This window comes from Nyctereutes procyonoides, unplaced genomic scaffold, assembly GCF_905146905.1.
Source record: "Nyctereutes procyonoides isolate TBG_1078 unplaced genomic scaffold, NYPRO_anot_genome, whole genome shotgun sequence".
Lineage (NCBI taxonomy): Eukaryota > Metazoa > Chordata > Mammalia > Carnivora > Canidae > Nyctereutes > Nyctereutes procyonoides.
In genome coordinates this window covers 44,371,540-44,387,312 of record NW_026575146.1, presented here as the reverse complement: position 1 = coordinate 44,387,312, position 15,773 = coordinate 44,371,540, and the positions used below count along the sequence as shown (strand labels likewise).

Below are 15,773 nucleotides of genomic sequence, written 5' to 3'. Positions count from 1 at the left end.
CCCACAGAAAAAGGGAAAAGGAAAAAAAAAGTTTTCCTTAATTGGGGGAACTTCAGTTATTTGAAAACATTGTCAGCTTGCTCAGAAAAAGCTCACCCCTTTCTCCATGCGTTTTAAGAAACAAAAGTGTTTTTGTTTTGTTTTTTCAATACACATTACTTTGGCTGCTGGGATAAAGAACTGGCTATAGTGAAGTGCCAAGCCCTCAAGTAGGAACCACCGGCTGTGCTGCTGAACCCGGAACCATCCCCAGCACTCATGGAATATTTATGGGCCACAGTGGCAAGAGAGCAACACAGGGCAGGGAAAACAGTGATCAGTGAAAGAGGGGTTAACAAAACACTCTTCACTATATTGTGGGAGTTACGACTGTGCAACCCTAAGCCTTTGCCAGTTTTATTTGCATTTAGGAGATGGTCTCCTGTTATGAGGAAGTGTGACCCTAAGACCTTTCACTTGACCTTTCTCTGCTAATTCTACCAATGTGAAATAAGACTTGCCACCAAGGGGCAGCCAAAGGTGGAACGGCCAACTAGAAATTTCATTTCCCAACCAAGGGAACATTTCAATTTCTAGGAAATCAATTGAGCTTCTATTAAAAACAATGACACATCTATGTGCTTTCCACAAATAGGTTGCTTCTTGTTGGAAGGCAGAAAGCCACCCTCCCTGGAGCCTCCTGATGAGCCCTGATTTATCCCTTCTGCACCAGGAATCATGTGAGCTGAAAGGTCAGGCAGTTAAAGATTTATGCTTTGTTTTATAAGATTGCTCAGAGAGAGAACTCTTTTTCCTCTCTTGTTTATTGTTTATCCTCCCCAGCCTGTCGTCCATTTTTCTGCCCAAACTAGACCATAGAAAGGGAAATGGGAAAATGTCCTGTAATATGAGCCCAGGAGCTTGCCATGTCCCCAGATGGCAGGATATGTGAACCAGTGAGGCTAACCTCCCGTGGCCAGCAACTACAACCCACCCAGAAAGGGGCACATGCATCACTGTGCCTTGTAAATCTTTTTTAACCTCAGTTCTGAACTGGGATTTATTTGTTTTTCTAGGCAGATAGATCTGGCTCTCTCTGGACCCTACAAAATGACCTGTCACTGTCTACCCTGACAGTCTGTAATAAAGTCAGCTTGCCAGGTCTAGCAAATGGATGCCGTATCTTAGATCATGTTAGGTTTTTTCATTTATTAGATTCCCATCTTGGCCACCCAGACATTGGTCTTTAAAGCACACACCTCCATCTCCCACGCTGGGATATCTGTCTGAGCAGGACATTACACAGGACGAGGGCTATGTGTGTTTATCACTTGCTTTCTGGGTATTCTTATTAATGCCTATTATTATTGACATGGTAATATTTAGGGAAATAACTAGTCCATAAGCTGAAAGGTGAAAACCAGGAAAATAAATCTTCAGCATCTACAAATTTTTAACCAGTGTGTTAACGTTTTATCAACCTCATTTGTTTCGCTCCCAATCTTTTTTTTTTCCTAGTTTATTTAACAATATCATCATGACTGTGAATAGAGCTAGATATCCATCAGTATGCTTTGACTACTCTTCCCCCTTCATCTTCACATCCAGGCATCTCCATATATTACTGATTAAGCCTGGAAATGGCCCCTGCTTCACTGCAGCCCTCTGTCATCTCTCATTTGGATTATTGGGATAACCTTGGATCTGACCTCTCTGACTGTGGTCCTTTCCCATTATAGTCTATATCCCTCCTTCATAGTCCACGAATCTCAAAACATCACACTCCTCTTTAGAACTATCAATGCCTAACCGCCCCCTTTTTTTGTTCTAATGCAAAGTTCAAAATGCTCAGATGGTTTCTCTTTACTTTCCAGACTCATTTGTTGCCATTCCTTTCACCCAGATACTTGTGTGCTTGCTCCAGTACCCTGCAATCCACCATGACTTTCCACATCTCCATACATCTATTTCAAAAGTTTCCTCTATCTGGAATGACCACCCCCCTTTTACCTCAGGAAAACAAACACATATAAAAATTGGATTTTCAGGGTCTTTTTCTTTTTAAAAAAATGTTGTATCTATTTATTCTTGAGAGACACACAGAGAGAGGCAGGGGCACAGGCAGAGGAAGAAGCAGGCTTCTTGCAGGAAGCCCAATGCGGGACTCGACCCCAGGACCCTGGGATCACTCCCTGAACCAAAGGCAGACACTCAGTCACTGAGCCACCCAAGCATCCCTTCAGGATCTGTTTCAAATGTCATCTTCATGAAGCATCCCTCAACATGTTCAAGATGAATTAAGCTGTCCTGCCCTTTTTTCCTATGCTGCCTCTTTATTCATCTGCTAGGGAAGCACATATACCTGCCTTACAACTTACAACTGTTTCTTATTTTCCCCGTGGAAGACTATGAATTGTCTGAAGTCAGAGTATATGTCTTTTATGTCTCTAGCCCTAGTAATGGCTGCAATGTTTAATCATTAAGGCTACAATACTCTGATCAGCTACAGGAACAGGACAAATAATTTAATTGAGGACCTGAAAGTATTTGGCTTTTGCAAAAGATTGCTTGAAAAGAACTACATATATACAGTCTATAGTTATCTTCTTTAGAAGATATAATCTCAATCACATTCAGGCACTTCAGTTTAGATTGAAATGGGTTCACTTCGACAAATATCTTCTTAATATCTTATAATATCTTCTTCTTAAATATCTTAATATTTCTTTTTCTTAAATATCTTATAATATTTAAATATTATAATATCAAATTTTAAGTCCTGAGACTTGCAGTGACCTTGTAGAAGTCAACTACTGATTTTTTGGATCTTCTCTAGGTGAAACTCTAGATCTTTAGCGCATTTACCACTCCTTCATTGTGTACACTCTGGTGAAGCTGTTAAACACAGCTCTGGACCTTATTTTACTTTATTATTTATTTATCTTTCCAAGAGTCTTTTAAATTTATTTTTTGCATAGATAATACATTCACATGTTTCCAAAAGTATTGTTCCTTCCCCTTTCTCTACCCAACCTATTACAACTATTTCTTTTGCTTCCCTTACTTTCTTGTCTTCTCTTTCTATAAATAAAAGCAAGTAAGGATATATATTCTTACTTTTCCATCTTTCCCACACAAAGGATATGTGTTAGTCTGGGGCCCCTGAAAAGCTGTTGCCAAAACAAAATTAAATATAAGAATAGTTCCCAAAGTTGTAACTGTTGGGTGAAAGGGAATTTGCAATTATAATAAATACTTCTAAAATTGTTCTCTTTGGGGATCCATGGGTGACTCAGCAGTTTAGCCCCTGCCTTTGGGCCAGGGTGTGATCCTGGAGTCCCGGGATCAAGTCCCACAATAAGCTCCTTGCATGGAGCCTGCTTCTCCCTCTGCCTGTGTCTCTGCCTCTCTCTCTCTCTCTCTGGGTCTCTCATGAATAAGTAAATAAAACCTTTAAATAAATAAATAAATAAATAAATAAATAAATAAATAAATAAATAAATAAATAAATAATTGTTCTCCTTAGGGATTGCACCATTTTGCACTCCCATTGGCAAAATATGAGACTGTTAGTTTCTCTTAATTTTGCCAAAAGAATGTACTGTCGAACTTTTAAATTTTGTCAATCTGCGGTATGATTTTAATTTGCATTTATCTTATTATGAGTAGGTTTTAACATCTTTTCATATTTTTAAGAGTCATTGGTATTTCTTTTTCTATGAACTGTTTATGTCCTTTACAAATATTTCTACTGGCTTATTACCTACTCTTTATATATAAGGGAGGATTAGCCTTTGCCTGTAATAAGATTTGCAATTTTTTTTCAGGTTGTAATTTATCTTTTGGCTTTGTTTATGGTCTATTTCTCCATTCAGAAGATACTCTGTTATCTATTACTATTATCTATTATCTTAGTCTGTTATTTATTTATAAAATAATTAATCATTTACAGTTTCATAGATAACAAGAAACACTTTACTCTCTAAGGTTCTGAAAAAAATTATTGCATGTATTCTTCTTAGTAGTTAATGTATTAACTTTTTTTGGGAATGATTTTTTAACTTAAATCTCCTATTGATCTGAAGTTTATCCAAGTGCATAGTACAAAATATGAATTCACCTATCTTTTTTGAAAAAGCTATCCAATTGTCCTAAAACCACTTATTTAAAAGATACATGTTAAAATTTTTTTTAAAAAATTAAAAATAAAAGATACATGTTTGAGGAGAATAGACATTAACTCTTCTTTAAAAGTTAGGTAGAATTTGCCTATGAAGCCTTTTGGCCCTGGACTTTGTTTGTTGGGGTTTTTTTGATTACTGATTCAATTTCTTTGCTAGTTATAGGTCTATTTATGTTTTCTACTTCTTCCTCTACCAGTTTTGGTAGTTTATATGTTCATAGGAATTTCTCCATTTCTTCCAGATTGTTCCATTTGTTAATATATCATCTAAATTCATTCTATGGGGCCAGTATTACCCTGATACCAAAACCAGATAAAGACTCCACTAGACAAACAAACAAACAAACAAACAAAAAACTACAGGCAATATCCCTGATGAACATGGATAGAAAAATTTTCGTTAAAATACTAGCCAACTGAATCTAACAATACATTAAAAGAATCATTCACCATGATCAAGTGGGATTTATTCTTGGGTTGCAAGGTGGTTCAATATTTACAAATCAATCAATGTGATACATGACATTAAAAAAAGAAAGAATAAGAACCACATGATAATTTCAAAAAAAAGATGCCAAAAAAAAAAAAAAGAATTTGACAAAGTACAACACCCATTCATTATAAAAATCCTCAACAAAGTAGGCTTGGGAAAAACATACATAACAAAAAACCCACATCTAATATGATCCTCAATGGGGAAAAACTGAGATTTTTTTTTTCCTCTACAGTCAGGAACAAGACAGGGATGTCCACTCTCATCACTGCTATTTAACATAGTACTAGAAGTCCTAACCACAGAAATAAGACAACAAAAGGAAGTAAAAGGCATCCAAATCTGAGAGAAAGAAGTCAAACTTTTAGTAGTTGCAGAAGACATGATAATCTACATGGAACACCCAAGACTCCACCAAAAAACTGATAGAACTGATAAACAGATTCAGTAAAGTTGCAAAATACAAAATCAATGTAAAGAAATCTGTTGCATTTTTATACATTGATAATGAAGCAGCAGAAAGAGAAATTATGGAATCGATCCCAATTACAATTGCATCAAAAACAACAAGATACCAAGGAATAAACCTAACCAAAGAAGTGAAAGACCTGTACTCTGAAAACTATAAAACACTGATGAAAGAAATTGAGGATGATGTAAAGACATGGAAAAACATTCAATGCTCATGGGTTGGAAGAACAACTATTATTGAAATGTGTCTATTACCCAAAGCAATCTACACATTTAATGCAATCTTTATCAAAATACCAGTGCTGGGCAGCCTGGGTAGCTCAGCAGTTTAGCGCTGCCTTTGGCCCAGGGCCTGGTCCTGGAGACCCGGGATCGAGTCCCATGTCGGGCTCCCTGCATGGAGCCTGCTTCTCCCTCTGCCTGTGTCTCTGCCTCTCTGCCTCTCTGCCTCTGCCTCTCTCTCTCATGAATAAATAAATAAAATCTTAAAAAAAAAATACCAGCGCCATTTTTCACAGAGCTAGAAGAAACAATCCTTAAATTTGTATGAAACCACAAAAGACCATGAGTAGTCAAAGAAATCTTGAAAAAGAAAAGAAAAGCTGGAGGCATCACAATTCTGGACTTCAAGTGGCATTACAAAGCTGTAGTCATCAAAACAGAATGGTACTGGCACAAAAGCAGACACATAGATCACTAGAACAGAATAGAAACCCCAGAAATGAAGCCACAATTATGTGGTCAATTAATCATTGACAAAGCAGGAAGAATATCTAATGGGGAAAAAAAAAACAGCCTCCTCAATAAATGGTGGGAAAACTGGACAGCCACATGCAAAAAAATGAAGCTGGAGCACTTTGTTTCACTATATAGAAAAAATAAATTCAAAATGGATTAAAGACCTAAATGTGAAACTTGAAACCATAAAAATCCTAGAGAAGAACACAGGCAGCAACCTCTTTGACACTGGCCATAACAACTTTTTTCTAGATACGTCTCTGGAGGCAAGAGACACAAAAGCAAAAATAATAGGCTTCTACACAATGAAGGAAACAATCAACAAAACTAAGGACAACCTACAGAATGGGAGAAGATATTTGTAAATGATATCTGATAAACTGTTAGTATCTAAAAATCTGTAAAGAACTTATCAAACTCAACACCTAAAAACCAATAATCCTGTTAAAAAATGGGCAGAAGACATGAGTGGACATTTTTCCAAAGAAGAAGACATACAGATGGCCAAGATACACATGAAAAGATGCTCAATGTCGTTTATTATCAAGGAAATACAAATTAAAACTACAATGGGATATCACCCCATGCCAGTCAGAATGGCAAAAATTAACAACACAGGAAACAATGGGTGTTGGCAAGGATGCAAAGGGGAGCCATCTTACACTATTGGTGAGACTACAAACTGGTGCAGCTACTGTGGAAAACAGTATGGAGTTTTCTTAAAAAGTTAAGAACTACCCTACAATCCAGCGATTTTACTACTGGGTATTTACCCAAAGGCTAAAAAAAATTTTAAAAACAAACGAACCCTAATTCAAGGGATATGTGCACTCTGATGTTTATAGCAGCATCATCAACAACAGCCGAATTATGGAAAGAGTTCAAATTTCCATCAACTGATGAATGGATAAAGATGCGTATATATATATATATTTATATATATCTTAGCTATATCTATATAATGGAATATTACTTGGCCATCAAAAAAATGAAATCTTGCTATTTGTAAGGATGTGGACGGAGCTAGAGAGTATAATGCTAAGCAAAATAAGTCAGAGAAAGACAAATACCATATGATTTTACTCATATGTGGAATTTAAGAAAAAGAACAAATGATCATGAGAGGGAAAAGAGAGAGCCAAACCAAGAAACAGACTTTTAAGTATAGAGAACAAACTGATAGTTACCAGAAGGGAAGGGGTGGAGAATGGGTGAAACAGGTGATAGAGAATAAGGAATGAACCTGTTGTGAGGAGAACCAGGTGATGTATGGAAGGGTTGAATCACTATATTGTACACCCGAAGCTAATATTGCACTGTATGTTGATTAACTAGGATTTAAATAAAAACTTAAATAAAATAAAAAATAAAAGATACATATTTATTCTAGTGATAGAATCTACATACACTAATATGTATTTGTTCTAGTTCTGGACATTTTCATCTACTCCATTTATCTGCTAGTCTATTCATGCACAAGTACCATACTGCTTTAATAATTAAGGCTATAATAGTTTTTGTTTGTTTAGTTCTGGACCTTATTTTAACCAAGTTGGGGACATATGATTTATGTCAATTCAAAGATCCCCCCACCACACACCTAGAATTAGAATTTTGAGCCTTGTTATAAAAATTGGGGAACCCTTTGAAAACTTCTAGTTACACACAGAAAACTATTATTTTTTGTTTCTGAGCCAGGTTCTAGAGAATTCCTGTTAATTCCATAACCTACAGTTTCCTTCCAATCCTTGTTTTTTTGCTCAAGTTATCCAGATTCATTTTAGGGTTGGTGAAAAGAAAATCCAGAAGCATCTTCTGATTAATAAAATATTGAACTTGTTCACTATGGTCTAGGTGTTAAATATGTTACACTTATCGGTTATACTTCAATTGGTAAGCTACACCGATTGGTAAACTAAGATATATAGAAACATATGGATATAATCTGATTATTAATGTAGTCAAATAATTCATGGCTAAAAATTACTTTTTTAGATAATATTAAGGACTGAAATAATAAAAAGTTCTATGTAAAAAATTTTATTCCATTCCTCCCACCTCCTAAGAAATCCACATATGTAGTTTGGTGTATATTCTATTATTAATAATGTAAATGAAGGGGAGCAGGATATTCTACCCAGAAATATCCCTCTTTGGAAAAGGGTTATTTTGAGCTAAATATTTTAAGAAACAGGAGACCCAGAAAAAGCTCTGAAAACAGAGAAGTTACCGCTTTGTAAGGGAAATTTACATTTATAAAGGGAATCTCCATTTCTAAAGGGCGTCTCCTTCTCTAAACTAAAAAGAAAAGGATGACTCTAACTCACAGGAGAATCTTATCAATGGAATAAGCACAGGCTTAAATCTGCATAAAAAATCTTATCCCTGTTTACCAGGCTTCTCCTGCTCACCTTCCCATCCAGACTCCCCGCACCCTTTTCTTTTGTTTTTCACGGAAATATTTAAACTTGAATTGTAACGGTATCTTTCAGGTATACACAGGATATACATGTTAATAAATGTCTGCTTGCTTTTCTCTTGTTCATCTGTTTCTTGTTACAGGGGCCCCAGCCAAATATTTAGAAAGCTAAAGGGGGAATTATTTTTTACTCCCCTTCATGAAGGTTCTATAATGTTGACTCACTACCCTTTTCCCTATAAGTTTTTTACCCCCAATGCAGCAATGGTATCAAAGAGAGAAAATAAGGCAGTATGAATACACAATACATTTCATTTATTTATAAAAACTATTAAAAAAATTAGAAAAAGATACAATAATTTTCTTGTACCCACAAAGTTCTAGAGTATGCAAGCTCAGGAAAATCCCTTTGTACCATTAACATGAGTCTGTCCCATTTTGACCTGATTCTCTATCACAGCAGAAATTCCTCCCACTCTTCCCAGACTTCTAAGGAAACATCTAAACCACATGTTATTTTATGCCTGATAACATTACTTTATTGCATAAACATTTCTCAGTAAAATAATTATGAAGAGTGGTGCCTATTGTTAGAGAAACAACATACACACAAAAATCTCTAGTGTTCCATTTTTTCAAACTATAGTCTTGTTCTGTACTTTTACTCTTGTGGTTACAAGACTACTTCCTTCTGCAACATGGAGCTTCTTATCTCGTCCTTCTCTAGGATTTCTTATTGGCTTATAAGTGTTCCCCTGAAGTCACTGATATAAACATAATACATTTCTAAACTAAATGGATGTGGAAAATAAAGGCAAAAGAAAAAGTTAAATTTCCTTACTACTTATAGCCCATTGACAAGTCCGTGAAACAGGCCAAGTGACCTTCCTCTGAGAGCTCGGCTGCCTCGATGTTGACACTTTGCTAAAGGCAAAAGATAATCTTAGCCTGACCATCTAGGATCTGTGAGTCTGTTTTAAATATATAAAAATCCCTTTGGAAATTTAAATTTCTTTTATCTCTACCCCCCACCAAGATATATGTTAGCAATCATCCTCCAAGCATATGGCCCACTGATGTACGTCTGAAGAGTATCATGGCTGAGTTTTTGCTAAACAGTAATAAATGACCTTTTCCTAACAATAGCCAGCACCCTCAGGGTATAGGAAACCTTGTTTCCAAAATCCTTGGAGGTTTGTGCTGTCTCTAACCCCCTTCCAGCTTGAAAGAATATAATGGGCCACTCTTCATGACCAGGTGCAGTTCTTTCTGCCCATGGGTCCTGTCCCATGGTTTAATAAAACCACCTTTATGCACTGAAGATATCTCAAGAATTATTTCTTGGCTGTCAGCTCTGAACCCACCATTTCCACATCATAAACTGATGACACCCTCCTTTTGAAACTTGTTTGACTTCTGACTTAACTACCCAACATAGGTCACTATATTTACAATACCAAATTCTGATATGAGCCAACTTTAATTCAAATCCAGGTGCTATTATAAACTCACAATGTGAGTGGGGAAAATGCTAAAATCCTCCCTACATTAGTTTTTTTTTTTCATCTGTAAAGTGAGTCTAAGTGTATTAGCTTCATACAAATGTTTTGAGGATTAAATGAAATAATGCACATAAAGCTCCAGATACATTGCAGGGTGCATAGTTAGCCCTCAATGAGAGTTAATAATTTTGATCACAATGAGGAGAAGGAAGAGGAGAAGAAGGAGGATAATGTTAATGACTGTAGTGATAATGTCCTAATTTTAATGTGAATAGAGAAAGAGCAATCTGTACTATACTGAATACATTCACTTTCAAGTCCCCTCCATGCCATGAAAAATGACAACACTTAAGAAAATGCAGAGAGCAATAGAAGAAGTCATCTTCTCCAATGTGAAGCAGATATCACAGTCTTATTAAAAATTTTTCACAATAAGGAAGATGATGCTATTGATGTGGGAGTAGAAGGCTAGGTGAGGACAAAGCATGGAGCTGATACCTGGCAGCCTCCCCCACCCCTTCCCCACACTCCTGGGTGGTATATGCATGACATTCCTTCAGGAAGATCCCCACTGTCTTAATGTTAATGGCTTGCTAGAGGGAAAAACAACCTTAACTTGATGATGACCTGGCCTCCAGTATCTTGTAGGTCCTCTTTAGTATAGGATTTTCAAAGTCCTTTTGAAAATCTCCTTTTTCCTTATCTCCCCCAACTCCCAAGTGTATAATCAAATCACCCCTCACAACCGCGGTAATATTAGGGATATTTTGAACTCTTTCTGCCTACGGGTCCTGTCCCCATGCTTTAATAAAACCACATTTTTGCAACAAAGATGTCTTAAGAATTCCTTCTTGGTCATTGGCTCCAGACTTCAACCCGCCATACCTCACCTACATTCGAAAACCGTATCACTGTGTTAATGGGAAGTTTTCTCTCTGGTGAATATTGGCATCCTATACTAAGTTAGACCTTTCAGTCTACTCTAGAGCATCTAGAGTGTCAAGCCTTGTCTTTGATATAGTGCTTCATTTTCATATTGATGCTCTATTCCAGTGTGCTCTAAGAAGAAAGCATATGTACAAAAATGATGGCTGGTAGCCCTACTTCAAAAATTGTTTTCAAGGTGCTGAGATCCAATGTCAAATTAACTGTAACACAAGATAACAGGAGGTCCAAGGATGAGGATGGAGCTCATCCAAACTTTGCCACTTACTTCCTGTATGACCTTGAATACATTCCTTAGCTTTTTGGGATCTCAGCATTTCCAAATAAGTTGGATGTGATTGTAGAAGCTGCTTTCAGGCAATCAACATCAACAATGGAAACCTGGGTTTCCATGTAGAAGGGCCTACAGCAACCCCCCTCCCCCATGCTGAGTTCAAACAGGTCCACTAATGGGTTGCTTACATAGTGATGGAGGTACCCAAAAGAGAAAAATATCATATGTTCCCATACCTCCTCACCTCCCCTCCTTAACTACAGCCCCCCACCCACTGCCTCATGGGGGTCAGTCTTTGCTCTGCTGTTCTGCCTGCAGCTCCCTTGTGCTGTATTCAATACATTTCTATTGCTTTCATTTCTTTCACCACCTGCACTGCAGGCTTCCACTGTCGGATCACCCCACCCTATTGGGAGACCCCAGAGTAATTAGGCTTCATGTAAATGCTTCTTTCAGTGCTACACTGAAATCAAAAGATTGATTGTGGTTCCTACTTTAGGGTAGCTTTGCTATTTTTGGTTTTCTCACAAAAACCTGAGAGTCCCGTCTTGTTCTTGAATCAGCTCCTAAGACTAATATTTATAAAGACCTGGGGCACTGGGCTGGCTCAGTCAGTTATGCATCTGCCTTCAGCTCAGGTCGTGATCCCAGCATGCTGGGATGGAGCCTCATGTCCATCCAGCTTCCTACTCAGTGGGGAGTCTGCTTCTCCCTCTCCTTCTGCCCTTTTCCCCACTTGCACGCATGCACATGTTCCCTCTTAAATGGATGAATGACTCTTTAAAAAAGAATAATTGGGGGCACCTGGGTGGTTCAGTGGTTGAGTGTCTGCCTTTGGCTCAAGTCATGACCCTGGGGTCCTGGGATCAAGTCCCACATTGGGCTCCCTGCAAGGAACCTGCTTCTCCCTCTGCCTATGTCTCTGCGTCTCTCTGTGTGTCTCTCATGATTAAATCTTTATAAATAAATAAATAAATGGGTCCAAAAGAACTATAGCTGTCCTGTGGTGAACACAGCATAATGCAAAAACTTGTCAAATTACTAAGTTTCACACCTGAAATTAAGGTAACATTGTGTATCGACTAGATTCAAATAAAAAAAAAAATAAAAATAAAATAAAATATTTTTTAAAAAAATAAAGAGAACTATTCATTCATGTGAAGGAAGCATCCTACATAAAATCAACTTTAGGTTACTGGATGTATCAACAGAAAAACAGACCAATAAACTGAGGTTTTTCTTCCCTTTCTTATGAAAAAAAAAAAAAAAAACTTGGAAGATGCCCACATCTTCTGAATGTAGTCCTACAAACGTTTGGAGATCAGACATAGAATCAACATAATTGGAAAGACAAAGAATGAAGGAAAGAAAAGTAATAGGGATGCAGGGGAAAACGAGAAGGTAGAAGAACCTGAGAACAAAACAATCTATTTCTTGCCACTCAAAGTGTGGTCCTTGAACCAGTAAGATTGGCATCATCTGAGAGCTGCCTCTGAAGTGTGGAATCTCAGACATACTGCTGATTTATTGTAAGGATGGTGTTGGTGCTTGGATCCTTTTCATCTGCCAGTGCGCCTGTCCTTTAGCTGCCGCAAGTGCTAGCTGATAACAACTCACAGCTGGCCCTTTATCTAAAGAGTTACCCATGGCCAAATGGGAGCTTCCTCGCTGGAAAGCTACACAGTACCTACTCACCCAATAAACTTCAGTTAACAATTGACTGGTACTGAGGGATGAAAGTCTGGTTCCTCATCTTAGGGTGAGATTACCTGTTGCAGGATGTGTTCCAAAGCTTCCGCTTGGGTTCAGACTAAAGCTAGTCTTTGACTGAGACCACATTCATGATTAGCTTTTATGCCCTGCTCTATCAGGCACTGTGCACTCCTTTTCTCCTGAGAAAACTCCTCTAGTGAGTGACTTGAATAAGAATCCCCATCTCATGCTCCACTTTTAAGAAACTCAACCTAAGTTGGTTTGTACCAGAAATAGATCTGAGAAGCAGATGCTAAGGATAGAATTTTATAGTTGGATCTAACTTGCCAGCTGGATCACGGGTGGTAGGTGATGTGCTGATAGTCTCTGGGATGCTGCAGCATGCAACTACTAAGACTTTCACTTGAGAAGAATGAGATGGGTTGCAGCCGGAGGGGATGAACGAACGGTACAACTTCTTGGATGTTAGAGGGTTATGGGGAAGTAGCAACTACAAAGACTGTGAAATTGAGAGGCTGCTGCTAAGTACCACTGATTTAGTGAAGAAAGAAAATGACAGGTTCAGACCTTCTAATAATTCAGAGTAAAGTGTGAGTGTCAGAGGCCTCCTTGGTAGCATTTGAAAAGATTCTCATCACTTGCAGCAAGAGGGTGCAAATGGCTGTAGGCAGAGAACTTAAGTGTAATGTTGGCAGAGCTTTAGAGAATTCTTGGCCTTGGCTAATCTTTGACAGTACAGGACCCAGAGAGGGAAGAATGGAACTCTGAGATATGAGATGAGGACATGTAGGTTGATGAACTTGTGAACTTTGTATCCTTAATTTCTTTGAGTCCACTAGGCCAGCAGAAGTGGTCTATTTCTTTGGAGGAGAGATCGCCCACCTTGAAGACTGTGTAGAGACCTCAAATGAGGTAGGTGCTAAACACAACAACAAAAGTCCTCTTTAGAATCTGTCCTCTCCTCTCCACCTGGGCATCAGGCCCTTAAATATGATTGAATCTCAGCATAGTCAGCCTGGAGAAGTACTGGACCAGTCAGGGATGAGAAGGGATTATACATCAAAGCTGCCAAAGGACATGTATAGCATGCACTGACAGGAATCAGGAAAATGTGTCCAAAAATGTTGACTGAGAAACTACCTCAGATTCATTCCACTAAGCTAGTTTCGATGTAACGGATACCTGAAAGTAAGTTTGTGATAACAGTTGCTCAAATCCTAAAGGTACTAGATCAAGAAGGTGGGATATAAAGCTAGATGAAGGACAATTTACAATATAAAAGAACTCTCTAGTGCTACAGTATTTAATTCCTTGGCAAGAACCCTAAGTGATGCTTCCAAAAGGCTTAGGAAAAACAAAAACAAAAAACAGTAGCTGGTATTAAATTAGAGAGGTCATGGAAAATTGTGAGAAAGGGCTCAAAAGGGTTATAGAGCTGATCATGCTAGAATGCATCAATTATATACAACTAGGAAACCTACCAGCTGGTCATTTTTCTTAAGAGGGCCTGGAGCACACTCCATTCACTAAAGCAATAAGAAATGAACTGGAAAGAAATACACCAGCATCACTGTAATACTCAGTAATGCCTGTCTTCTATGGGCTGAATTGGTAGCAGTTACAGAACTGAGTTCCCTAGAAGCAATGGGGATGATAGGATGTTGGAATAGCCTTGTTAGCAAAGTATGAATGGCAGCCAAGCGGGGTCTAACTTAGAATGGTCTATAGAAATAACCTGAAGTACATGGTATATCTAGAGGCAAGATCAATAAGCAACTAACTGCTTAGGGTACTGTCAAATCTATCTATCTATCTATCTATCTATCTATCTATCTATCTATCTATCTATCTCTCCATCTATCCAACTATATCCAAAAAGTCAGGAATAGATGAGTAGAAGGCAGAGGTAACACTTCCCAATGAAAAGTCATGAACTTTTGCCCAGTTTCCAGACTGGAGTCAGCTCCCAAAAGCAGAACCTATTGACTGAGGGAGCATCCTAGTCTAGATGATGAAGGTCTCTGTGGCACCACAGCAATTACATACACAGATTTGCATGTCATCCTCTCACAGGGGCTATGCCAACCTTCTCTGTATCTTTCCAATTTTATATATATATATATATGCTGCTGAAGCAAACACTAGCAATCATATACAATAGTGATTCCTCCATTCTTCCCCAATAGGATCTATAGCCACTAACTTGGGTAAAAGCACACTTGGAAAATGGGAATTTCCATATCTTTCAAGGCCTGGTAGATATAGGGTCTAAGTTCAATCTGATACAGGAGATTGAAAGTGCCACATTATTCTCTTTCCCATTAGAGTTGGGGGGATAAGGAGTTCAGTTAATAAAGATAATAAATGGAGTTCTGACCCAGGTCTGTCTCACAGTAGGGGCTACTGTCTCTATCAACCCACTTGATTGTCATGTCCCTGGTCCCCAATTAAATAATTCAAGTACACATATTTAGCAGTAGGCAGAAACTTAACACTGGTTCCTTGACTTATAGATTAGGAATGGTTGTAGCAAAAAAGCCAAGTAGTAACCCCTGAAACTATCCCAATCCCACCCCCAGAAATTAGAGTAAATTAAAAAAAAAAAAAAAACAGCACAATAACAAGATCAGTGCTATATTCAAGGATTTAAAACATGTAGAGGTGATGTTTCCCACCATATTCCCATTTCATTCACCAAAATAGCTGCTACAAAAATTGGTTGGATCCACTGTACCAAATGTGGTATCTTTATTAGAGAAGATTAACACAGCCTCAGGTATGCAGTGTGTGGATATTATACTAGCAAACTATAATGCACAAAAAAGAAAATGAGGGCAATTTATATTCACATTGGATGCATCCACCTCATATCCCAAAGTTATGCTAATTTTCATGATCTTTGGCATACAATAGGTCGAAGGGGCCTGAATTGTGTAGGAAAGGAAAATAGTTTTCCTTCTACTTATCTGAGGTTCACTGGCTGGGGCCCTATGAATTAGCCTGACAGAAGATGGATTAACAACAGAAAAACAAACAGAACTTTATTAACATATGCA

The 15,773-nt window shown here is 37.9% G+C and overlaps 1 pseudogene; it reads right to left on the bottom strand.

Annotated features, from left to right (window-relative positions):
* Positions 1–14,745: 14,745 nt before the first annotated feature.
* LOC129501085 (U6 spliceosomal RNA) lies at positions 14,746–14,842 on the bottom strand (annotated as a pseudogene).
* Between the last annotated feature and the right edge of the window lie 931 nt (positions 14,843–15,773).